The sequence below is a fragment of the Pongo pygmaeus genome, chromosome 3 (genome assembly GCF_028885625.2).
Source record: "Pongo pygmaeus isolate AG05252 chromosome 3, NHGRI_mPonPyg2-v2.0_pri, whole genome shotgun sequence".
Lineage (NCBI taxonomy): Eukaryota > Metazoa > Chordata > Mammalia > Primates > Hominidae > Pongo > Pongo pygmaeus.
In genome coordinates this window covers 97,336,823-97,363,191 of record NC_072376.2, presented here as the reverse complement: position 1 = coordinate 97,363,191, position 26,369 = coordinate 97,336,823, and the positions used below count along the sequence as shown (strand labels likewise).

Genomic DNA, 26,369 nt, shown 5'->3' with positions numbered 1-26,369 from the left:
GGCTTTGCCTATCCTGATGTCATCTGGCAAAGCATCATTCCAGTCCAATGAAGATTTTGTTTGGCAAGCACTATTTTAATGGAAGAAAATTGGTTGCATTGCAGTATCTAATTGTTACTTTGGTTTTGTTATTTAACATCGGGCATGGCTTACGTTCACATCTGTGTGCTTTTTTGAGTTTTGTTAAAGTTTAGAAGTGATTTTACTACATAGCATGTGTGGCATGTTGTTGAGATATAGATATATATCATACTTCTAAGTAGCAGAAGTAAGTATTGTGCACAGGCTTTGAGTTAGATTTTTTATATTACATCATCTGTTATCATTTAAAGAATCAATACAAATTGTATTTTTGTTTAAAATTTGTAAAGATGGTAAAGTAATTAAATTGGTAAAGACTGCTCTGGCATCAGGTAATCTGTTTTCTTCATGAGAGTTCAACCCACTGTGACTTCTGTTACAAAGGAAAGCATGTCTGTGAACAGCAGTTTTGAAGATTTTTGTATGTTCATGTTGATGGAAAAAATATGATAAAAACAAACGAAGAAAATAGAAGATAAACATGTTGACCAGTAAATCATTCCCAGATGCCCGAAATATGGAGAAGTCCTACTCAAATAAACAAGTAATAAGATGGATTTTTAAAAGATAAATATTAAGCATCCTGTGAGGAAAGGGTCATAGGAATATAAAGTTAGAATAGAGGTAAATAATTGCCTGGCAAAAGGGAAAGAGTACATGAAATTAATCCCGAATGTGGGATGCATTTTGCATTGTGTTTATTAATGAATAGGGAGTAGTTTTTGGAAAACGTGAGTTTCTTAGCACTTACATTACACTTTGTCTCCTTAGAGTAAGGCCCTCCCTAGTAATTGACATTCTGCAGTGATTGTATTGCAGTATAAGCTGAGTACATTTGACACTTCTTTACTAACCAACTAAACTCTTGATTTACTTTTTCATTCAGTGTGTTTATTCAGTGTCTACTTTGTGTGCTGAAACTATTTTTTTTTTTTCTTTTTTGAGTTGGAGTCTCCCTTTGTCGCCCAGGCTGGAGTGCGGTGATGCTGTCTCCGCTCACTGCAGCCTCCGCCTCCTGGGTTCAAACGATTCTCCTGCCTCGGCCTCCCAAGTAGCTGGGACTACAGGCGCATGCCACCATGCCAGGCTAAGTTTTTGTATTTTAATAGAGACGGGGTTTCACCGTGTTAACCAGGATGGTCTCGATCTCCTAAAGTCATGTTCCACCCGCCTTGGCCTCCCAAAGTGCTGAGATTACAGGTGTGAGCCACCTTGCAAGGCTGAAATTATTAAGATGATGAGATGCTATTACTTCTTTCAAAGAGTTCATATACTAGTTCAGCCTATATTAAATAATGTAACCTTTTTTTTTTTTAATTAAACTTTAAGTTCTGGGATACATGTGCACAAAGTGCAGGTCTGTTACATAGGTTTACATGTGCCATGGTGGTTTGCTGCACCTATTAACCCGTCATCTGGGTTTTAAACCCATCGTGGTGTCCTAATGCTCTCCCTCACTTTGCCCCCCAACCCCTGACAGCTTCCGATGTGTGACGTTCCCCTCCCTGTGTCCATGTGTTCTCATTGTTCAACTCTCACTTATGAATGAGAACATGTGATGTTTGGTTTTCTGTTCCTGTGTTAGTTTGCTGAGAGTGATGTTTTCCAGCTTCATCCATGTCCCTGCAAAGCACATGAACTCATTCTTTTTATGGCTGCATAGTATTCCATGGTGTATATATGCCACATTTTCTTTATCCAGTCTATCATCAATGGACATTTGGGTTGGTTCCAAGTCTTTGCTATTGTGAATAGTGCTGCAATAAACATATGCTAACAGCATCTATTTTTGAGATGTCATTGGCTTCCCACCTTAGCCACAGTATTTAGAATTCTTTATTATCTACTGCACTTGTTCTTACTGCAGTTCTGTTGGCTTATAAGGGGCCTGAGGTAAATATATTTACTTTTGTCCTTGAATCTTCGGCTACTTGGTAGTTTTTTTGGCGGCAATCCCACCTGTGGCTTGATCTTTAGTTAGGAATCAAGATTGTAGAGAAAGCCAGCAGAGGAAACAACTTTAATGAAGGTGTAATATTAATAACAAAACTAGATTTTGGAGAAAGTGGTAGGAGTCCCATTTTTTGGCACTAAAGAGAATTAGAAATTGAATAAGTTTCATAGAGAAGAATTCAGCATTGATCAGAAGAGGCACTGATTTATGTGACTAGATATATATACTCTTTCATTGCTCTGGTGTACCTTAAGGTTTGCATTAAGAAATTGCTTCTAGAACTCTTGGGAATCAGATGGCCTTTTCAATATGCTATAATCTAGAACATATTTACAAAATGTGGTCATTGTCGTTTCTCCCATTTTAAAATTTATCTGGTGATTGAAAAATAAATTCGGACGTGTAAATGTGTGGGATTCTTTCCTATATTATGTTATTGTTTTAATTGTACTATACTTCCAAAGTTTCCAGCTTATGCCATTTAGAAAATAACTTTTCTTTTGTATATTTTCTATGTTTTAAAATTCTGTGAGCTTGCTTACTTTTTCCATATCTCAAAATTTGATAGAGCTTTGTTGTATTTGTGATATGGGAGCACATGGCCAAGTTGTAGAGTAGGGCAGAGGTAACTATTTTGCAGGACAGACTAGAATCAGTCCACATTTAAGGTATAGTGCTGCATGTTAAGGTCAATCTAACCTTAACTGCAGGCGCTGAGGAAAAGTTCTTTTTGGTAGGCCATGCCAGGGGTAGAACAGCCAGAGAATAATTCAGTCAACCTATTAATGGGAATTCAAGGGGAAGAAGCATATGGAATCTGAAATAGGAGGGTGTGTGTGTGTAAATGACGAAATGAATGCAAACATACATGCTTATATATGTATGAGTGGCCACCAGATAATTCTGTCTGTGGGTACTGGACTCTAGCTATCAGTCCTTGGGATTGGGAGTGGTAATTTAAAGTAGACTTCTCAGTCCTAGGAAGAGAAAAGCCAGGAAGGGATCAGACTAGGGACCTCCAAAAGTGTCTAAGCAGAAGCTTAGTTATAATAGCTGAGCTATAAACAGGGCAAGGACAGCAGAAGGGGAAGGAGTAGAACAGGGTAGGCATCATAACGAGCTAGAAATCCTAACTATCTAATCTGCAATATGAAGGCTGGGTAATGTTAGTGATGACTTGATCCAGAATTAAAGATTGGGGCGAAACTGCAAAAACATCTTCTATCACAAGTCCATATTGGTGATCTAGGATTTAAGTGACAGGAGAAGCCAGGCGCTTGGAGAGCAGAGACAGGCTGGGCTTGACATTCTTTGATGAACTACTAAGTATCTTTTTTTCTATATACTATTAAGTATTGTTGATCAGTAATCATTTAGTCTGCTTTATTGGCATTGGTATGGCATCACGAGATGCAAAGAACTGCTGATGCCTCATAGTAACGTCTTAACAGGGAACTGCTGCTAAAACGAACAAACTTAAACACTGAAGTAAATATGCTTTCTTGTGAAATAGGAGGATATGAAAAAGCATGTTAGGCATGAGGGTTCTCATGTCACACTTTGGAAGGCAAAATTACCCTTTAGGAATTTATTTTCTGAGTTGGGTAAGAGGAAGCAAGGAAAATGCATGATTATGATAAATTGACCTTAAAATGAGAACCTCCACACCTTTCATTTACTTCCTGTAAGAAGTTATAGTAGCATTTTTTTGGTTGCAGTCAGTTGACACTTACTAGCTTAAGGAGGGGAAAAGGAATTAATGGGACTCAAACTGGGAATGGAATGATGGATTGAACAAGTGGGTCTTGAACAGAAGAAATCAGAGTTGCTTTGAGGATCTCATTAGCAGGAATTTAATTAATTTATTTATTTACTTTTGAGACAGGATCTCACTCTTTCATCTAGGCTGGAGTACAGTGGCATAATTATGACTCACTACAGCCTTTACCTTCCAGGCTCAAGTGGTCCTCCCACCTTCAGCCCCTGAGTAACTGGGACTTCAGGCACATGCCACCATGCCTGGCTAATGTTTTTTTTTGGTAGATGTGAGGTTTTTTGATATGTTGCTCAGGCTGGTCTTGAACTCCTGGACTCAAGCGATCCGACTGCCTTGGCTTCCCAAAGTGCTGGGTTTACACGTGTGAGCCACTGCGCCCAGCCTAGCAGGAATTTTTATTTTATTTTATTATTATTATTATTTGAGACGGATTCTCGCTCTGTTGCTCAGGCCGGAATGCAGTGGCACAATCTTGGCTCACTGCAACCTCCACCTCCCGGGTTCAAGCGATTCTCCTGCCTCAGCCTCCCGAGTAGCTGGGACTACAGGCCTGTGCCACCATACCCGGCCAATTTTTTGTATTTTTAGTAGAGACCGGGTGTCACCATGTTAGCCAGGATGGTCTCCATCTCCTGACCTCATGATCCGCCCGCCTCGGCCTCCCAAAGTGCTGGGATTATAGGCATGAGTCACTGCGCCGGGCCCCTAGCAGGAATTTTTATACCTTCTTACTAGACTCCTGCTATTAAGGTGACTTTGCTGTAAAGATTTAGTCTCTCTCTGCCTTGCATCTTCAATTTATATATTCCATCAAGAAAGGATTAAATTGGCCAGGCGCGGTGGCTCACGCCTGTAATCCCAGCACTTTGGGAGGCCGAGGTGGGTGGATCACAAGGTCAGGAGATCGAGACCATCCTGGCTAACATGGTGAAACCCCATCTCTACTAAAAATATAAAAAAATTAGCCAGACATGGTGGCGGGTGCCTGTAGTCCCAGCTACTCGGGAGGCTGAGGCAGGAGAATGGCGTGAACCCGGGAGGCAGAGCTTGCAGTGAGCGGAGATCGCGCCACTGCACTCCAGCCTGGGCGACAGAGGGAGACTCCGTCTCAAAAAAAAACAAAAAATGAAAGGATTAAATTAGCCTCGTTCAGATCAGGTGTCTGTCTGTTCTAGAGCCAGGGTATGCAGAGTTATGATGTATAGTGTGCTAGGAATATACCTTGGTGCTGGGGGTCATTCCTAAAGAAGGGGAAGTCAAAAGCTGGGCAGCCCTCCTAGGTGTCTAGAACATCTCACTCTTTGGTAGCTTAACCACTGCTTTTCCTGTCTCTTTCCCTTTGCTTTCCTCCCCACTAGTAGAGATAACCCTGCTATCCCATGTATTGATGCAGTTTTTCCAGTGGGAGAAAATCAAAAAGCAATTTAAAGTACCATATCCAGAGGCAGTGCCATAGGGCTACTGACTCTGAGTGATATCATGCTGCCTTCTGGTTCCATTGTGATTCTTTCTTGATATTTTACAACCTAAATTTAACTCCTGCCAACTTGCCATCTGCATGCTTGAGGGAAAGGAAGAGGAAATAAAGAGAAAATGTATTTAAAGGGAAAGACAAGGGTACTTATCACACATCAGTGACTATTAAGGAAATAAATGGTGGCTACAGTCCTTAGTTTTGCATCCGAGCACAAAGCCCTAACCTGTTTCACTTCAGATTACATATTTCTGTTACCTTCTGCTAGTATCCTGGCTTATCAAGGTTCTATTTCTAGCAAGCTAATTCAGTCCTTCATTCCCGAAAGGGTCTGAGGTTTGGTAGTTCCAACTGTATAGAATTGTGATAATCTTTCACTCACATTAACACTATGCACGGCACTGCCAGAGAATACTCTATGAGATTCCCCCAAGTTCTTTTCTCATGATCTTCCTAGCCCCAGATGTGCAGTAGCAACCTGTCTTCTCCTTGATGGTCAGGAGCAGTCACCTCTGTCAATTCTATAGCCTCCATTTTTGCTTGTTTTTTTATTGTTATGAGGAAATAAAACTCTGCTTTCAATTGAGTGAAACAGTTATTTTATTTCTTGGTATAAGTATTTCATTCTTGGGTACTAAATGAAATTTCTAGATCAACAGATTCCAGAGTTCTTGAGACAAGAAGCAGAACTTTGAAAGCAGATGAAATATACCACCTCCACCATCACCACATGGTTCCCACATTCAGTGTGTTGCAGAGATGGGAGGATGGGAGACATCATATATTAGTGGGTGGTTCAGAGCTTATTTTATATACTGTAGGACAGCACCCCAATTTCAGAAGGTTTTAGGTAGTGCAACAACTTGCATGTCAAGCTTCAAAATGCTATTACTCCTCTTTGAGGACAGCTGTGTCTGAGTAAGAGTCTATTTGATAAGACTAGTGAGGTCCCTGGGCATCTGCCCATCACCATTTGAAGTGAGATCCTGGATCAGAGGCCCTGTGAGTGTGATTTATATGAAGCATTCACTTAATCTTGAATGGTGGCGATGGCAGAGACAAATTCAGAATTGGTGTTTCTTATAGTGAAAACCAGCCATCACCATTTCTGTAATGCAAAGGGTTTGTTACAATTTACCTGCTAAGAAGTAGTCTCTCTATGGGGGACTCAGGCAAATGTGTTCTCAACAGTAGTGACAGTGACGTCAGTCTTAATGAGTTCGTACAGATTTGCCCTTGCATAACTGCTTCTCCTTCCACCTGGTGGTTTTCATGAACCTATTGAGCAAAGACCAGTCTGGCTGGAGGAGTATGAGTTGGTCTATGATGTGGGTCATCTTATCCACTCAATTACTAAGAGGCTTTGTATTTTGATTTGTTAGCAGAATTCTGGTGAACATACACATGGGACAGGAATTTTTTTAGGCTATGACCCTGTTGTGAGAAGTTCATTCAAGTAGCTATTCTGAGAATCTCCCTCTTTTTTATCTTTTGATCTTTTCAAGGCCATTGATCATGACACAGAAAAGAGAAGGATTATAAGCTTTCCAGCTACTCCAGGAAGTGTCTACTACAGAAGTAATAATATATTCTATAAGTTCCCAAAACTTAAGACTTTTAGCCACATCCAGTGACTATATGTATTATTTATTTATTTATTTTTATTTATTTTTTTGAGAGGAAGTCTCACTCTGTTGCCCAGGCTGGAGTGCAGTGGCGTGATCTCGGCTCACTGCAACCTGCCTCCCAGGTTCAAGCAATTCTCCTGTCTTAGCCACCACGCCTGGCTAATTTTTTGTATTTTTAGTAGAGACGTGGTTTCACCATGTTGACCAGGCTGGCCTCGAACTCCTGACCTCAGATGATCCATCCTCTGCAGCCCCACAAAGTGCTGGGATTACAGGCATGAGCCACTGCACCCAGCCTATTTATTTTTTGATACAGGGTCTGACTCTCGCGCAGGCTGGAGTACAGTGACAAGATCTTGGCTCACTGCAATCTCCTCCCTCAAGGTTCAAGTGATTCTCCCACCTCAACCTTCCAAGTAACTGGTACTACAGGTGTGCACCACCATGCCCAGCTAATTTTTTGTATTTTTTATTTTAATTTTTTTCATAGAGAATGGGTTTGTAGAGGCTGGTCTTGAACTCCTGAGCTCAAGTGATCCATCCCCCTCAGCCTCCCAAAGTTCTGGGATTACAGGCATGAGCCACCATGCCTGGCTGATATTTGCTTCTTAAAGTTAGGAGTGATAATTTTGGAATAATTAAAGACTAATAAATAATATTTATATAAAGCTATTTGTTCAGTCAGCAAAAAGATATTTAGAGTCTTATTTGTTTTAGCATATGTATTTGACAATCAGGTGCTTATTGAAAATCATTACATGAGTTAGTTTTTCATGTAAATATACTTAAGTTGAATTTCTTTGCTTTCCCCATCAACCTAAAGTTCCCATTTAAAATTTGCTCTATAATTAACAAAAGGTGCAATATGTCCTAATCTGGAATGTTTATAATTCAGAGGTCAAATTGCAAGAGGGAGGCTTTCAACAGTTACTCTTCCTTGCTAATTTTAGGCTTTATGTCTGTGCATCTGGTAGGGACCCAACACAATGAATGGCTCATAACTGGTAGTGTAAAGACTTATTTTCCAGTTTTGAGTATGTGTAGGCCAAATTGTATCACCCTTAGGCTATTTACTAGTTGATGATGATTTTGTCACCTTTAAAGAGCGGTTTTTTGTTTTGTTTTGTTTTGTTTTTCAATAAATTTATTCAAGTACAGTTGATCTTTGAACCATGTTGGGGCTAGGGGAAGTGACCCCCTGTGTAGTTGATCTGCATGTAACTTTTTTGGTTTCCCCAAAACTTAATTACTGATAGTGTTACTGATAACATAAACAGTCGATTTGTACACATCTTGTGGGTTATATGTATTATATACTGTATTCTTTTTTTTTTTTTTGAGACGGAGTCTTGCTCTGTCGCCCAGGCTGGAGTGCAGTGGTGTAATCTCAGCTCACTGCAAGCTCCGCCTCCCTGGTTCACGCCATTCTCCTGCCTCAGCCTCCTGAGTAGCTGGTACTACAGGGGCCCACCACCCCGCCTGGCTAATTTTTTTGTATTCTTAGTAGAGATGGGGTTTCACTGGGTGTTACCCAGGATGGTCTCGATCTCCTGACCTTGTGATCCGCCCGCCTCGGCCTCCCAAAGTGCTTGGATTACAGGTGTGAGCCACCACACCCGGCCATATACTGTATTCTTACAGGAAAGTTAGTTAAAAGAAAATGACATTAAGAAAATCATTAGGAAGAGAAAATATATTTACTGTTCATTAAGTGGAAGTCGGTCATGATAAAGGTCTTCATCCTCATTGTCTTCACACTGAGTTGGCTGAAGAGGAGGAGGAAGAGAGGAGTAGTTGATCTTGTCTCATGTGGCAGAGGCAGAAGAAAATCCACATATAAGTGGACAACACAGTTCAAACCCATGTTCTTCAGGTTTATTGTATATACGTAAGTAAAAGTAAACAAATTGTAAGTTGAAGCTTAATGAAATTTCTCAAAATGAACATGCTTCACCATTTAAAAAAAAATAAAAAGGTTAGCCACAGACTGGTAAATATACTTGCAAAACATATACATACCTGGCAAAGGATATGAACCAGAATATATAAAGAACTCTCACAATTCAATAATAAGAAGACAAAGAACCCTGTCAAAAAATGAACAAATAATTTGAACAGATATTTTACCGAGGATACGTGAATGACAAATACATGTAAAATCTGATGATGTTAAGTTTCATAAGGATATGCAGCAACTAGAAGTTTCCTCTCATTCATTCCTGGTGAAACGGTATAGCCATTTTAGCAAACAGTCAACTAGTGTCTCATAAATTCAAACATATTCATTAGGATCTATAAATTCCATTCCTAGGTATATGTATAAAAGAAATGAAAGCACATGTCCACAAAAAGGCTAATGTTCGTAGCAGCATTCAAAATGTTTTAATTTACTTTTCATAAATAATGGTAGTGAGCTTTCATTGCTTGTTTGCTGTATGTATCCTTTTTTTAAAAGTGTCGACATCTTTTACTCTTTTTAAAATCAGTTTGCTTTTTTTTATTGTTTAAAGAATTCAGCAAAGTCTCAGGATACAAAATCAATGTACAAAAATCACAAGCATTCTTATACACCAATAACAGACAAACAGAGAGCCAAATCATGAGTGAACTCCCATTCACAATTGCTTCAAAGAGAATAAAATACCTGGGAATCCAACTTACAAAGGACGTGAAGGACCTCATCAGGGAGAACTACAAACCACGGCTCAATGAAATAAAAGAGGATACAAACAAATGGAAGAACATTCCATGCTCATGGGTAGGAAGAATCAATATCATGAAAATGGCCATACTGCCCAAGGTAATTTATAGATTCAATGCCATCCCCATCAAGCTACGAATGACTTTCTTCACAGAATTGGAAAAAACTACTTCAAAGTTCATACAGAACCAAAAAAGAGCCCACATCGCCAAGTCAATCCTAAGCAAAAAGAACAAAGCTGGAGGCATCACGCTACCTGACTTCAAACTATACTACAAGGCTACAGTAACCAAAACAGCATGGTACTGGTACCAAAACAGAGATGTAGATCAATGGAACAGAACAGACCACTCAGAAATAATGCCGCATATCTACAACTATCTGATCTGTGACAAACCTGAGAAAAACAAGCAATGGGGAAAGGATTCCCTATTTAATAAATGGTGCTAGGAAAACTGGCTAGCCATATGTAGAAAGCTGAAACTGGATCCCTTCCTTACACCTTATACAAAAATTAATTCAAGATGGATTAAAGACTTAAACGTTAGACCTAAAACCATAAAAACCCTAGAAGAAAACCTAGGCATTACCATTCAGGACATAGGCATGGGCAAGGACTTCATGTCTAAAACACCAAAAGCAATGGCAACAAAAGCCAAAATTGACAAATGGGATCTAATTAAACTCAAGAGCTTCTGCACAGCAAAAGAAACTACCATCAGAGTGAACAGGCAACCTACAAAATGGGAGAAAATTTTCACTACCTACTATCTGACAAAGGGCTAATATCCAGAATCTACAATGAACTCCAACAAATTTACAAGAAAAAAACAAACAACCCCATCAAAAAGTGGGGGAAGGACATGAACAGACACTTCTCAAAAGAAGACATTTATGCAGCCAAAAAACACATGAAAAAATGCTCACCATCACTGGCCATCAGAGAAATGCAAATCAAAACCACAATGAGATACCATCTCACACCAGTTAGAATGGCAATCATTAAAAAGTCAGGAAACAACAGGTGCTGGAGAGGATGTGGAGAAATAGGAACACTTTTACACGTTGGTGGGACTGTAAACTAGTTCAACCCTTGTGGAAGTGAGTGTGGCAATTCCTCAGGGATCTAGAACTAGAAATACCATTTGACCCAGCCATCCCATTACTGGGTATATACCCAAAGGATTATAAATCATGCTGCTATAAAGACACATGCACACGTATGTTTATTGCGGCACTATTCACAATAGCAAAGACTTGGAACAAACCCAAATGTCCAACAATGATAGACTGGATTAAGAAAATGTGGCACATATACACCATGGAATACTATGCAGCCATAAAAAATGATGAGTTCATGTCCTTTGTAGGGACATGGATGAAATTGGAAATCATCATTCTCAGTAAACTATCACAAGAACAAAAAACCAAACACCGCATATTCTCACTCATAGGTGGGAATTGAACAATGAGAACACATGGACACAGGAAGGGGAACATCACACTCTGGGAACTGTTGTGGGGTGGGGGGACGGGGGAGGGATAGCATTAGGAGATATACCTAATGCTAAATGACGAGTTGACGGGTGCAGCACACCAGCATGGCACATGTATACATATGTAACTAACCTGCACATTGTGCACATGTACCCTAAAACTTAAAGTATAGTAATAATAGAATTAAAAAAAAAAACAAAAAACAAGAAGGGGAAGAGACACCAGATCTCTAAACCTCTTCCCCATACCAGAAAAAAAGAAAAAAAAAAAAAAGAATTCATTATATATTTTGGGTTCCAGTCTGGTATGTGTTTTACAAATACTATCTCCCAGTTTTTGGCTTAATTTCATTTTTATAACACTGTGTTTTGATGAGCAGAAATTAATTTTGGTGATGTCCACTTTGCCCATTTTTTTCTTTTATGGTTTTTACTTTTTATATCCTGTTAGATAATTTTTTGCCTAACTCAAAGTAACAATGATTTTTCCCTGAAGTTTTCCTCTGGAAGTTTTATAGTTCTAGATTGTACATTTATGTCTGTGATTTGGTTTGAGTTAAATTTTGTATATAGTGTAATGTGTGGGTTGATTGAAGTTTTTGTGAGTTTTATTTATTTATTTATTTATTTTTGGCTTGTGGATATCTGATTACTCTAGCACTGGCTAGTGAAAAATTTTTCCTTCCCTATTAAATTGCTTGACATCTTTGTCAAAAATCAATTGAACATGTTTGTATCTATCCATTTCTGGAATTTCTGTCCTTTTCCATTGATCTAGGTGCTTTTACCACTGCCACACTATCTTGATTACTGTAGCTTTACAGTAAGTCTCGAAGTCAGGTAATATGAGTCCTCCAATTTTGTTTTGTTTCCAAATTGTTTTGACTGTTCTTTATTTCTTTTTCGTGTAAATTTTAGAGTCATCTTGTTGATTTCCAAAAACGAAAGTCTACTCTAATTTTGATTGGGATTGCATTGAATCTATAGGTAAATACGGGAAGAACTGATTCCTTGAATATATTGCCTCCAAATCCATGAACATAGAATATCTCTCTAGTTACTTGTCTTTGGTTTATCTCATCATTGTTATCAATGATTATCTTATTAGTGATTATTTCATCATTGTTTTGTAGTTTTCAGTATACAAATCTTGCACATAGTTTGTTAGAATTACCCCTCAGCATTTCATGTGTTTTGGGTGGTATTATAAATGGTACTATCTATCTATCTATCTATCTATCTATCTATCTATCTATCTATCTATAACTTTTAGTTTTTTCATTGTTAATATGTAGAAACACAATTGATTTTTGTATATTGAACTTTGTATACTGCAGTCTTGCTAAGTTCCCTTGTTAACTTAGGGAGGTTTCTTTGGTAGACTCTTTGGGGTTTTCTATATAGATAATCATGCTGCCTGGAATAAAGACAGTTTTACTTCTTTCATTCCATTTTTGCCTTTTATTTATTTTTCATGCCTTATTGCACCGGCTAGGACTTCCAGTATATGTTAAAAAGAGAAAGCATTCAGTCTTTCTTCATTAAATATGATATTAGCTGTATCTGTTTTAAAGAGGCTGTTTATCAGGTTGAGTAAGTTTCATTCTATTCCTGGTTTAGTAGAGCTTTTATCATTAATGTTGAATTTTGCAAGTGATTTTTAAAATATCTATTGAGATTATATGGTTTTTAATCTTTATTTTATTGATAATGGTAAATTATATTAATTTTTTGAATATTGAATTAGCCTGGCATTTCCAGGATAAATGCACTTGATCATGATGTAATACCCCTTTTATATGTTGCCAGATTTGGTTTCCTTATATTTTGTTAAAAGTTTTTGCATTTATGTTCAGAAAAATATGAAATTTCTAGTCTTCTTTTCTCTTAATCTCTTTGTCTGGTTTTGATATCAGGATATTGTATCTTATAAAAGGCTTTGGGAAGAGCTTCCTTCAATCTGGATTGAGCTGGTTAGTATAAACAAGAATATATAGTGTGCTATCTTTTGTGTAAGAAAAAAGGGAAAATAACACATACATATATATGCTTGACTTTACAAAAAGAAGGGGTAGTGAGAGGTAATGGGGCCAGAGGTTTATGGGAGGCAATGACACTTCAAAGTAAAACTTTTTTTTTTTAAATATAGTTTTGGCTTTTCATAGTGTGTTTTTTTCAATATTCAAAATAAGGACGGAAATGGGGAGAATCCTAATCCACTGAAACAAATGAACCTGAATGTATTTTAAATTAGTATTGTACCCCCATTGAGGGAACAAAGAGTAAATCTAAGTAATTTATTACTAATAACATGGTACTATAACTATGACTATATACCCTCAGCTTGGGTAGAGTTGAAAGAGACGAGTTGCAGGCAACTCTTGAACTCATTCTATTAGGTTTACTTTTTATAGTGATATGGACATAGCACTTCTGGGACTTTTTAGGTGTATTGGGGATTGCGTAAATGTTTTGAGGTTATTGGAGTGAGGTTTCTCCCTGAAGAAGGAGGGACACACAAATATGGGATGGGAGAAGGCAAAATAAATTCTGTGCAGGTGGATTGGAATTGAAGGTATCAGTGTGAGTTCATTATGTTTTAAGCCAATATATGTGTACATGTAATTGCATGTACAGACATATGTACATAAATTTGTATGTGTACATGCATTCATACATTTCCTAGCTCTGTCCAGTAAAAAGGCTAAGAGGCAAAGAGCATACCTAACTCCAAATTCTTGGAATTAGAATTCTGTAATGCCATTCTCAAGTCAAAGGAACCAGAGCTCCTCACAGAAATAGATTATTCTAGGATAGGGTAGGGCACATACCATGTGAGCCTGGGTTATTTTTTAATGCGAGAAAATAGAAACTTTTTTTTTTTTTTTAATAAGAACATGTCACAAGAAGCCTATTGGCATTCCTACTAGCTAAATTTGAGATAATTTAATAATCGAGTAAGTATAATGATAAATTATGAACCATTAGAAATAGGAATAAATCCATAATGATAATAAAAATAAGTGAATGAATAGAGGAGAAAGGAAGGCTCTTTCTTCCAGTAGGACTCTGAGCTTTAGAGTTGGAAAAATCATTATTTTGTAGCCAGCATAGTAGATATTAGGTAGGGCAAGAGTCATAACTAAATGAGGGAGAAATTTTGATGAGAAGCAGGATATTTTCAGTGTCTTAAAGCATCACCCCACAGACTATGTACTAATTCCAAGGGATAATATAGTGATTATGCATTGGTGCGATCCAACAACAATATGGGGCAGATGGTCACCATGTGACTCCAGATAGGACACCCTGAGGGGACACATCATCTCCTCTGTAGTATTCTGGCCAAGACTGCATAACCTGAATTTAATCATGAGGAAACATTCGACAAGTGCAAAATAAGGAATGTTCTACTTTAAAAAGCGGGGAAGGAACTGTGGTCCTTAAAAAAGTCAGTGTCATAAAAGAGAAAGAAAGGCTATTGAAGTGTTCCAAATTAAAGGAGGCTTAGAAGAGAGAACCACTAACTACAGTACCTGACCCTAGACTGGATCTTATACTGAATGGGGGAAAATATACCATGCAGGATGTTATTGGATCAATTGAAAAATTAGAATATTGGAATATAGACCATAGAATAGATAAAAATATTGTAACAATGTTATAATTACTGAAGTTGATCACTGCGCTTTTCTTATAAGAGAAAGTATTGCTAAAGAAATACACATTGGAAGCAGAGGAGCAAAGGGCTTGATATATATAGTTTATTCTCATTTGCTCCAGGAAAAACAGTGTATGTGTGCATGTGTGTGTGTGAATGCAAGAAAGTGTAAGAGCTCAGGAGCACAGATGTAAAAGTAAGGAGGTGACATTAGTAATGGCTGAATCTGAGTATGAGTGATTTTTGTATTCTTACTAACTTTTCTGTAAGTTTGAAATTATTTTCAAACAAAATATTGAAAACATTTAAAAATATCTGCCCTTTATTTTTAGACTTTCCTCATTTATAAAGAGCTTGGTTCTTTCTCTGGAACCAGTTTGGAATGAACATTTTTGTAATATTTTCCTGTGTGCTGGTGTTATGGCCCTGCATGCCAACCATTGTTAAATATGACAGCAGTTAGTGGGAGAGAAATGAGTCATTCTGTGGACGGCCAGAGTCTAAAACCTAGTTATAGGGGGAACTATTTGTTAATTTATCAAATTTATGGAAGTATCAATTACAATGTCTAATAAAGTATTTCGAGGTTATCGTCATTATTATCTTTTGAAGAAATTTTAGAATGATTCTTTTACATCAAAAATCTAGTTGTTGTCCCCCGATTATTTAGATTATCTTGTTTTATAAACTAAGAAAGATTCCCATTTTTAGCCCTAAGAGGGTAACTGTTTATTCATTTTAAAAAATGTTAATTAGATGCCTGCTATGTGCCAGATTCTTTTCTAGGCATTGGAGCTGTAGCATTAAACTAAACAAAACCATTGCCCTCATAGATTTTACATTTTCATGGAAGGACATAGACAAATAGGAATAGAAGGGAAGTACACCTGTCAGAGTCTCTCAGTGCTTATATCCAAATAACCCTTATTTTACTTAATAATGGCCCCAAAGCATAAGAGTACTATGCCTAATTTATAAATTAAATTTTATCACAGGTATATATGTATGGGGAAAAATGTACTGGGGGTCTTGGAACATGTCCAACCCCCAACCCACACAGATAAGGAAGGGTCTACTGTAATCATCTCTTGGAAAAGCATATAGGGAGAGAATAGCAAGTATAAAGGCCCCAAGGCAAGGGTGTGCCTGGCCTGTAAAAAGAATGACAAGGAAGTTAGTAGGAAATGAAGTCAGAGGTAATGGGGGCCAAATTTTATAGGTTCTTTTATGTCATTTTTTTAAAAAATGGCCTACTCTGAGTGAGATGGGAAGCCACTGGGAGATTTTGGGAGCAGATGTTGTGCGATTTATGATTTATGTTAGGTTGTCTGGATCACTCTGGCTACTTCGATGAGAAAGGACTTGAAAATAGGACAAGGGTAGAAGTTGGGAGGCCAGTTACTAACCTATGGCAAAAATCCAAGTGAGGGACAATACAGACTTTGACCAAAATAGTAACTATGCAAGTGGCGAGAAGTGGTCAGATTCTCAGTATTTTTATAGATAAAGTCAATAGTACTTGCCAGTGGGTTAGAGAAGAAGGCTAAGAACCTAAACTTTAAAGGTCAAGGAGAAGAGGAGGAACTAGCAAAGAAGGCTGACAAGGAGAGGTCAATGAGATAGGATGAAACTAATAGAGTTGGTTCTGGAAGCCAATAAAAGAAAGTGTATCAGCATGTGATATGTCATGCCAAATGCTGCAGATAAATCCAGAAAGATGAGAACTAATAGGCCTTTGGATTTAACAATATTCAGGTAATTGATGACCTTAAGTTTCAGTGATGTTGTGTAGTAAAAGTCTAATTGGAGTGTGTTAAATTTGAATGGAAGTATAATTGTAGACAAGGAGTACATGCTTGTGATGTTTTGCTAAAAAGGGAATCAAAGATATTGGCCATCATCTAGGGGCGTATAAGGAGTTGAGAGGTTTTGTTGTTTGTTTTCTAATGATTGGAAATGTATTTGCCAATGATTTTGCTTTATTGGAAGGAGGAAATTGATGACGTAAGAGAGAGAAGTGGGATTTCCTAGAGCAATGACATTGGTGTTCTAGGCATGTAACATCTAGTAGCAAAGTAGAGGAGTTAGATTTTGATGTGAATCCTGAAATTCAGTGAAAGGGTACAGATTCAGGTGGGGAGGTAAATGTCATGAGAGATTCTGGAAGTTCTCTTCTGATTGCCTGTGGCTTTTGAATTTTTTTTTTCTTGTATGATGCATTTCATCAGATTACCTGGCAGGAGTCCTGGGAGGCCTTAGGAGGACTCTAAAACTGCTTGTTAAAAATTTTGAAAATTTATTTTTTTGTTATTATTTAGTTTAACTGGCTACTTTGTATAAAGTTTGGAAAGAGACTCCACAAAATCTTTCTGGGCTATTTGGAAAAAAATTTTCTCACTGATCTTCAAGTCAAATAATTTTTTTTTAAAGAGACAGGGTCTCGCTATGTCACCCAGGCTGAAGGGCAGTGGCACGTTCATAGCTCACTGTGGCCTCAATCTCCTGGACTTAAGTGATCCTCCTGCCTCAGACTCCTAAGTACCTAGGACTACAGGTGTTTGCCACCATGCCCAGCTAATTTTTTAATTTTTTGTAGAGATGGGGTCTCACTATGTTGCCCAGGGTGGTATCAAACTGCTGTTCTCAAGTGATAGTCCTGCCTCAGCCTCCCAAAGAGCTGAGATTCCAGGCGTGAGCCACTGCTCCCAGCCCAAAGAGTATGATAAGACCCAGCACAATTTCCATTTTAAGTATTAATATAAGAAAACCAACTCAGAAGACATAGATAGGCCAGGGAGATATAGCTAATCATCTAGCTAAGTCTGGAATTCAGGTTTCTGTGGCATTTCAATGTACACAGTTTAATTTTGAAATTTAGTTTTTATACATATGTGCATATACATTTAAACTTAATCCTCTGACAATGTAACTGACTTACTCTAAATTGGAGGCAAGCCAAGCATGAAGTAAAAATATGTAAAATGTCAGGGTCAAAATGGGAACTTTATATTGTGGTCTAAATTGTGACCTGTGTAAAACTTGATTCCTGAGAATTATATTATTATATTACATATTGTAGTTAGAATGTACTGAAATCATTTTGTAGCATTTGTTCTTGGCTGAGTTTATATTAAAATGAAAGATTGTAAATCTAGATTGATTTTATAATATTTTAGATTTCTGATACTTTAAGATGTCTGTAGATTACATTTATATTAAAAAATGGGTTGAGGAAATCATTGGTACTCTAACTTGCTGTTGCCAGTTTTCTGGCCGCCTGCTATTTTTGCTTCTTCTCCCTTATCTCAACAATTGCCTGTTTTTGGTCAAGACTGGTAAAACCAAGTAATGAGCATCCAAATACATATAAAATACACATGAAACAATATGAAAATGGCAAATAACTCAGGAGGAAAATGGGTAAAATATATGAATAGGCATTTCATACAAGAGAAAATATGAGATAGCCAAGAAGCATGAAGAAGTACTCAGCATCATTAATTGACAAGGAAGTGTGAACCAAGACCACAATTAGATGCCATTCTATACCCAGCATTAAAAAGTTGGCATTACTACACATTGGAGAGGCTGTAGATGTGGTAGTTCTGCTACTACCTTTTGGTAGTGAAGTTATAAACACACTTTAGGGAAAGTAAAAATTGGCATCATCATGAAAAGTTAAATTTAAGATTACTCCCTAACTCTTAGGCATGTACTTAAGAGAAACTCGGACACATGTGGAACATGACACATGTCAGAACTTTCATAACATAGATGGTCATAATAGCAAAACAAAACAAAACTTGGAGGGGAGAATAAGCTATTGACAAGAGAACGAATAATTAAATTGTGATATGTTTGTCCAATGCAGTATTATTCTGCAGTGAAAATGAAGGAACTACAACTATATGCAACAATGTGGGTGAGTTTTGGAAACGTAATATTGAATTAAAAAACCAAATCCTACAAGACAGGAGGATAGATTTTGATACCATTTTGATAGATTTCAGAACCAAGCAAAATGGAACACTATATTGTTCAGGAAGATGTACATATGTGATATACTGTTTAAAAAGCGAAGTAATGATAAACACAAAATACAGGATTGTGGTTACAAGGGGTGGCGGGGATAAGAGAGGTGGAGCATGAAATGGAGGAGGAACAAATTAGTAGAACAATACCAATAACTTACCCTTAGGTTCTTGAGTTGGATGACAGGTATCTGGATGTTCATTCTATTATTTTGCTTTGAATTTAAAATGTTCCAAATAATTGTTGTATGTAATAATTAATAAATTAAAAGATAAGCTATAATCTGAAGTCATAATTTAGGAGACATGTCATTAATTTTGCCTACTCTCTACTGCCACCTGAATTCCTAACAGCACTCAGTATTTCACTAGAATTATCTTGTTTTAAAGCTTTCTGTCTCATTAAGCCTGTATGTATCTGCCATCTGGCAAGTGACTCAGTAAAAACTTATTGGATGAATAACTAGATCAATGATTTGAGGAAATAATTCAGGATATTTCTTAGAAACTACCCAAGAGGTAGACTTTTAAAGAGTACTTTTCCTTAATCTGATTTAAAAAATGGGCAAAAGATCAGAATAGACATTTCTCAAAAGAAGACATACATATGGCAAACAAACATGTATTAAAAGGTGCTCAGTGTCATTGATCATCAAAGAAATTCAAATCAAAACCGCAATGAGATATCAACTCGTCCCGTTAAAATGGCTTTTATGCAAAAGACAGGCAATAACAAACGCTGACAAGGATGTGGAGAAAAGGGAACCCTCGTACACTGTTGTTGGGAATGCAAATCAGTACAGACATTATAGAGAACAGTATGGAGTTTCCTAAAACCCTGAAAATAGAACTGCCATGTGATCCAGCAGTCCCACTACCAGGTTTATACCCAAAAGAAAGGAAATCAGTATATCAAAGAGTTATCTGCACTCCCATATTTATGAGCACTGTTACCAGTAACCAAGATTTGGATGCAAACTAAGTGTCCATCAGCAGACAAATGGATAAAGAAATTGTGGTATATACACATTGGAATACTATTCAGCCATAAAAAAGAACGAGATCCTGTCATTTGCAACAACATAGATGAAACTGGAGGACATTATGTTTAGCAAAATAAGCCAGGTGCAGAAAGACAAACTTTGCATGTCCTCACTCATTTCTGGGAGCTAAAAATTAAAACAATTGAACTCATAAATAGAGAATAGAATGATGGTTACCAGAAGCTGGGCAGGGTAGTGGGTGGGGCAGGAGTGGGGATGGTTAATGGGTTCAAAAGCATAGTTAGAAAGAATGTATAAGATCTAGTATTTGGTAGCACAACAGGGTGACTATAGTTAATAATTTGTACATTAAAAAATAAGTCTAATTGAAATGTTCATAACACAAAAAAATAATAAATGCTTGAGATGATGGACACCCCATTTACTCTGATGTGATTATTACACATTGTATGCCTGTATTAAAACATCTCATATACCCTATAAATCTATATATTTACTATGTACAAGTAAAAATTAAAAATAAAAATTAAAAAGAAGGATTTTTCTCCTACTTCTAGCTGGGTTTCTGTAATAGAACCAGCCAGGTAATTAGATAAACCAACAAAACTAGGTTATTATTGGTTAGGTTTTTGAATAATTACCTGTCTATTGAAGGCAATATTGCCTTCAATCATTATGAATGATTTTGAACTGTAATAGTATGATTAAAGAGTTTAACAAATAAAGTTACATAACAAAAACACATAGCTCATCTGAAAAGGTGAATGTCATTAAAGATGATGCTATTCTTTGGTATAACATTTTAGAGTTAGAAGGCCCCTAGGAATTATTCCAGGCTCCTCATTTTTGAATTAAAGAACTTTAGGACCAAAATGTGTTTGACTACACTATAGAACTTGTTGAGAGCAGAGTTACTAGAGGCCTAGAAACTAGATCTCATGATTCATATGCTAATGTTTTCATATTGAAATATTGACAGGTAAATGAAAGGAAACATTTATATATCCTGTATAAGACAACCCAAATAACTTGAGACTAGTGTATGACCTTTGAATGAGGCAGCAATTTTTAAAATTTTAATTTAGAACAAATCAATTCAGCTCTATACCGCATTTATCTTGAGATGCATGACAAACACACCTAGAGAAATAGCATGAATTTTTTCTCCAAGAAAAGAGGCTGTGTGGTCTGTGATACACAAATGAGTACCGGACTGGAAGTGGTAAGGGTTGAGTTCTGAATCTGACTCTAACACTAAGGAGCTGTGTTGTCATGATACTTTGCATAACTTCTCCATGTTAAAGTTTCCTTATCAGTAAAATGAAGAAGTGGAATCAGATGGTCTGTAGAGACCAGCTTTAAATAACTTTATATTTTTCATGGATCTTTAATAGCAAATTTAATCTATTTTAAATAAAGTGCTATATGTTCCATTATTAGACAAGCAAGACAACAAGTAAGGAGGTAAAGAGAATCAGTAGAAAATGAATGACTCATCATGCATATTCTGAACATAAACTGAGTTTTCTTTTCCTTTCCTTCATCAGGTGTAATACTTCTCCACGTCTGCTTCAGGAAGAAAGTGCCTGCCATTCTTATCATTTCTAAGCAGGTTCATGCCAGCCCAGAACAGAGAATCAGGTCAGTTTTAGGATTGTTTTATTTGTTGAAAAAGGAGTCAGGAACAGAATTGTGATTGTCTTTGCTGCGTTATTGTGCAGCAGCAAGACCAGTGACTTGTGATTCAGGAGTTGGGTTTCAACCGTCCTTTACCACTGATGCCTGGTAAGCTTGGGCAAGCCTTCTTTGCTTGTTGGCTCTTAGTTTTCTGCACCAAAACAGGGCTACATTAGAATAAGTTATCTTCAGTTTCAATTTTGGCTTTAAATCAATATTACTTTTCTTGTAGGTACCTACAGATGATAAAAGTCATATTTTTAAAGCATCATTTCCTCTTGTTTTTTCCTGGAAAAATCTAGTTGTTTTTAAAGCACATGCTTTGAAACTCTTTAATCCATTGTATTGTAGTTTCTTTGAGTGACTAGTTTAAGGAATAAACTGTCTTCTGAGGCCCTTGAGAGTACTGTGGCTACCCTTAGTTTTAATGTTTTACTTTACTTTGTTGTTATTAAAAAGTTTATTTTTTACATGAGGTTATTAGTTTTTCAATAATGTTCTTTAGCTTTAGAGAGGGTACCTTTTTGATCATGTTGGTTCCCTGTTGATTGCAAGTAATCAAATTATTTTAACCAAAAATGGGAAAACTTTTGGGAGTGTCCCAGGAGATGCCATAGGATCCAAGAACAGAAATGCAGCTGGACTGCAAATAAGAACCCAGGACTAAAGACAATCAGATTTCCCTCAGGCTCTCAGTAGAGTGTCTCTTCTCTGCATGTCCATCTCATTCTTCTCTCTCTCTTTGGGAACTAGCTATCATCACATTGCTATTCTTTGTGAGGTGAAGCCTGCTTGCCACTGTCTCCCAAGCATAATACCTTATAATCCAGATCCCAAAGAAAGGCTAACTAAGCACTCAATACTGATTTGCTGGAACAGACTCTGCTTCCTCAATCAGATACCTTTAGACAAATTGTGGCTTAGGGCATGGTAATTTAAAAGCTTTGCATTGGCTTTCTTTGTTTTAAAGACTGTTCTCTGAAAAAGATCTCACTTATTCCTACTAAAATGTGGATAACTAATAATAAGATGTAGTAGTACTTCTTCCACATGTGCGGTAGTCTCCCCTTATCAGAGAGGGATATGTTCCAAGACCCCCAGTGGAAGACTGAAACCACAGATAGTAGTGAACCCTATGTATACTATTTTTTTTCCATACATACTTACCTGTAACAAAATATAATTTATACATTAGGCACAGTAAGAGAGTGACAATAATAACTACTAATAAAATAGAACAATTTTAATAACAAATATTGCAGTGAAAGTTATGTGAATGTGGTTTCTATCAAAATATCTTACTGTATATAATATTTTTGGATTGTGGGTAATGAACCGTGGAGGGTGAAATCATGGTTAAAGGGGGAGTATTGTAATACTTTAAAGATATATCCATGTTATTGCATTCATTTGTGTTACCCAGCATTAAATAGGATAAAACTTCTGATCCTTTTAATGCTGGGTAGTATTTCATTGTTTGGATAGTCCACAGTTTGTGTATCCTTTCACCAGTTGATGGACATTTATTTGACTATCATGAATAAAATGGTACAGTGCAATAAGATATTTTGAGAAATGAAACCTTTTTCATTTGACTTTTTGAGAAAAAAAGATTTGAATATAGGAGACATACTATTAGGTACCCAGCTGAGCTGCCAGCTATGATTTTGGGTAAATTACTTTTTCTCTGTGCACCTCAATTTATTCAGATCCGGCATTGCCACATACTAGCTTTGTGACCTTTACTTCTGGACATCAATTTCTACATCTTAAAAAAGGAGTGGATGATAATGGTAGCTCATGGTATTATTATAAAGAATTAACATATGTGTTCCTGGCACATCATTATTATTATCATCATCAATTTTTGAAATGAGTAGATTAGATTATATGACTGCAGAGGTCCCAGCTCACTAAAATATCTGTGGTCCTAAGATTTTCTGGTATGGACTAATATCTTTTTTCTTAATAAAGACCTTTGGGCATCTACTTGAGTCCTAAATGGAGGCTAATTTTGGTATTTTTGATAGAAGTTATTTTGAATTAAGTATATGTGTGTTATCTATTGCCACATATATTAGTTTGTGAGGGCTGCTGTAACAAAGTACTAAGAACTGGGTGGCTTAAATGACAGGAATTTATGGTCTCACAGTCTGTATGCTGGAAGTCTGAAGCCAGTGTTGCAGGGTTGGCTCCTGAGGCCTGTGAGGGAAGGATTTGTTCCAGTCCTGTTTTCTTGGCTTTTAGTTGGCCATCTTTTCCCTGTGTCTCTTTGCACGGTCTTCCTTCTATGCATGTCTCTTGTGTCTAGATTTTTTTTTTTTTTTTAGCGAAGTTTCTCTCTTGTTGCCCAGGCTGGAGTGCAGTGGTGCAACCTTGACTCACTGCAACCTCTGCCTCCTGGGTTCAAGTGATTCTCGTGCCTCAGCCTCCCAAGTAGCTGGGATTACAGGTGTGCGTCACCACATCCAGCTAATTTTTTGTATTTTCAGTAGAGTCAGGGTTTTGCCGTGTTGGCTAGGCTGTTCTTGAACTCCTGACCTCAGGTGATCCACCCGCCTTGGCCTCCCAAAGTGCTGGGATTACAGGCGTGAGCCACCACGCCTGGTCCTGTGTCCAGATTTCTAAGGACCTCAGTCATTCTGGATTAGAGCCCACCCTGATGGCCTCATTTTAACTTGATTAACTCTTTAAAGACCCTAGCTTCAAAGGTCACATTTTGAGATACTGACGGCATGGATTTCAACATATGAATTTGGTGGGGGGAGGACAATTCAATCTATTGCCCTACATAACAAATTACCCCAAAACTTCTCAGATTAAAACTGCAAACATTATCTGTTTTTATTGATCAGGAATCTGAGTGCAGCTTAACTGAGTCTTCTGGCTCAGGATCTCTCACAAAGCTGCACCTAACATGTCTGCTAGGCCTGTGGTGTCATCTGAAGGTCCTGGGGGAGGATCTGCTTCCAGTTCAATCATGTGATTATTGGCAGCACTTAGTTCTTCACTGATTGTTGAACTAAGGGACCCAGTTCCTTGTGTGGGCTGTTATTGAGAAGCTAACTTCAGTTCCTTGCCACTTGAGCCTTTACAGTAGGGCAACTCACAACATGGCATCAACTTCCATTAGTGCAAGCTAACAAGAGAGGGTGAGCAAGATGAAAGGCCCAGTGTTTTTGTAATATAGTCTTGAAAATGGCATGCCTTCACTTTTTCCATATTCTGTTTATTAGGAGTGATTCACTAGGTCCAGCCCACATTCAAGGAGAGGGGATTACACAAGGGTGTGAATACCAGGAGACAGGGTCATTGGGAGCCACTTTTGAGGCTGAGTACTAGTATGTATAAAATGAGATATGTTTTGGTCCTGTGTATACTTATTCAAATGGCACATGACTTTTCACTTCGCTACATTAACATGGTATTTCTCCTAAAATATGCAGAGGTCTAATCTCATTTCCCTAAAAAAATTTAAGAGTAAGAGGTCTGAGGTTATTAAGATTACTTTAATTTTATCAACTTTTTTGTGGTCATTTTCAACAACTAAGGTATTATAAAGTATTAGGAATTAGCTGCCATATGTGAGGATATTTAATACACCAAACTGGCCAAGGGTACTGCTCAATTACAGTTACTTTTACAGAATGTAGTGGTACAATCATATATATCATATCATCCAGCTAGCAGTTCTTATCATTTACACTGATGGAAAAATCCATGGTGTTTTAGTCAGGGTTACCCTAGAGACAGGCTATCAATTGAATATATATTTAGATAGTGATATATATGAGAAAGGATTTATTAGGGGAATTGGCTTAGTCAATTTTAGAGACTGAGAAGTCTCACCATAGGCTGTCTGGAAGCTGGAGAACCAGGGAAGCTGGTAGCATGACTCAGTCCAAGTCCAAAGGCCTCAGAACCAAGGAAGGCAATGCTGTAACTCTCAGTCCAAGGCTGAGGGTTCGAGAGTCAAGCACGGAGGAGGGAGAGGGGTTGATGCTAGTTCCAGAATCCAAAGGCTTGAGAACAAAGAGCTCTGATGTTCAGGGACAGACGATGAAGGGCATCCTGGATTCAGAAAAGAGGGCAAGTTGGCCCTTCTGCTTTTTTGTTCCATCTGGGTCCCCAGCTGATTTGACAGTGCCCACTCACATTGAGGGCAGATCTTCCTTACTCAGTCCACTGACTGAAATGTCAGTCTCCTTCGGAAACACCTTCACAGACACACCTGGGACACCCCAATCATTCTAATCAAATTCTACACCACCTGGTTTTGTCTTTCAGCAGAAACAGGATGAGCTCAATGCCTGCTGAAGCATTGAGAATAATTACTGCTTTACCAGCTATCTGGGTATATTAGTCCATTCTCACATTGCTGTGAGAAAATACCTGAGACTGGGTAATTTATAAAGAAAAGAGCTTTAATTAATTCACAGTTCCGCATGGCTGGGGAGGCCTCAGGAAACTTACAATCATGGCTGAAGGCACATCTTCACAGGGCAGCAGGAGAGAGAATGAATGCCAGCAGAGGAAATGCCAGACACTTATAACCATCAGATCCCCTGAGACTCACTCATTATCACGACAACAGCATGGGGGAAGCCTCCCCCATGATCCAATTACCTCCACCTGGCCCCACCCTTGACACATGGGGATTATGGGGATTACAATTCAAGGTGAAATTTGGGTGGGGGCACAAAGCCAAACCATTTCACTGGGTATCCCTTAATCCAGTCATGTTGACACTCCAAATCAACCACCATCGTATTTGGAAACTAATTTTATGGGTTCTTTTTGTAATTCTTCTTATGGAAGGCCGTATAGTTGTGTTTCTGGAAGTGAAATTTGACCTAGTTGGCATTATCTGTAGGAGTTAATCTAT

The 26,369-nt window shown here is 37.6% G+C and overlaps 1 protein-coding gene across 8 annotated transcripts in view; it reads left to right on the top strand.

Annotated features, from left to right (window-relative positions):
- The window catches only part of WDFY3 (WD repeat and FYVE domain containing 3), a 298,737-nt gene that overhangs the window by 14,538 nt on the left and 257,830 nt on the right, over positions 1-26,369 (top strand). For 7 of the 8 annotated variants that reach the window (XM_063663839.1, XM_063663844.1, XM_054484306.2 and 4 more), the window contains exon 2: positions 21,355-21,448. The exons of the other annotated variant lie outside the window; for it this stretch is intronic. The gene's annotated coding sequence lies outside the window, so the exon portion shown is untranslated. The remainder of the gene's footprint in view (positions 1-21,354; positions 21,449-26,369) is intronic. 8 annotated transcript variants of the gene reach the window in all.